This window comes from Arachis duranensis, chromosome 6, assembly GCF_000817695.3.
Source record: "Arachis duranensis cultivar V14167 chromosome 6, aradu.V14167.gnm2.J7QH, whole genome shotgun sequence".
NCBI lineage: Eukaryota > Viridiplantae > Streptophyta > Magnoliopsida > Fabales > Fabaceae > Arachis > Arachis duranensis.
Genome location: NC_029777.3, coordinates 31,310,288 through 31,311,235, shown reverse-complemented (window position 1 = coordinate 31,311,235; position 948 = coordinate 31,310,288).

The following is a 948-nucleotide window of genomic DNA, read 5'->3' as shown; positions in this document are numbered from 1 at the left end:
GAGTGGACTTTCGCACCTCTAGTCTAGTCTATCATACTTTTTTACTTCTTAGTTATTAGATTAGTATAAATAGAACAAAGATCACATTTGTTAAGAACTTTTTTATCTTCACCCTTTTTCATGTTTTACTATTACTTTCTGTAAGCTGTGAGCAACTAAACCTCCTATGTTAGGGTTAGGAGCTCTGTTGATTCTCATGGATTAATAATGTTACTGTTTCTATCTCAATACACGTGTGATTCTATTCTCTTGTGCATTTTCGGTCTTCATCTCATGAATTGGGGATGAACCATGACATTCAACCTTGTTCTACATAGGTTCAGTGTGAGTCCTGACCCAGATAGCCTTGAACTACAACTAGAGAGTGCACTGCGGATTCCAAGAGCGTACCTGGGCGACTTTGGATAAGTGACATAAAATCCCGTTGACTGTGGGTTACTTAGGTCTCTGTGGCGTTAAGGCTAGAGTCAGAGAAGCAACATTCCCTGATCCGGAAGATCCGACCTTGTCTGTGGCATTTTGTGTAGGATCGCGAAGGGGAGTGGATTGTTTAGGTCTTCACCTTCCGCCATAGTGGGAAGCCATGAGTTAACTTGATGAGAGGACATGAGTTGCTCGGATATGGTGAGCTGCTATGGTTTAGAAGAGATTAACTTGATGAGAGGACATGAGTTAATCACTTACGGCTACCATTAAATAGTAAGAAAAGTTAATTCAAAAAGAATACGCATCTCCGAAACCTTAACCGAATCTCTATCATTGCTTTCACATTAATCTGGTAATTTGTTTTCTTTAGTTTTCGTTTATGCTTTCAAACAAACGACCACCTTTTCTAATCGCTTGACTAAGATCTACAAGATAGCCATTGCTTGCTCAATCTGACAATCTCCATTGGATTCGACCCTTACTCACCTGAGGTATTACTTGGATGACCCGGTGCACTTGCCG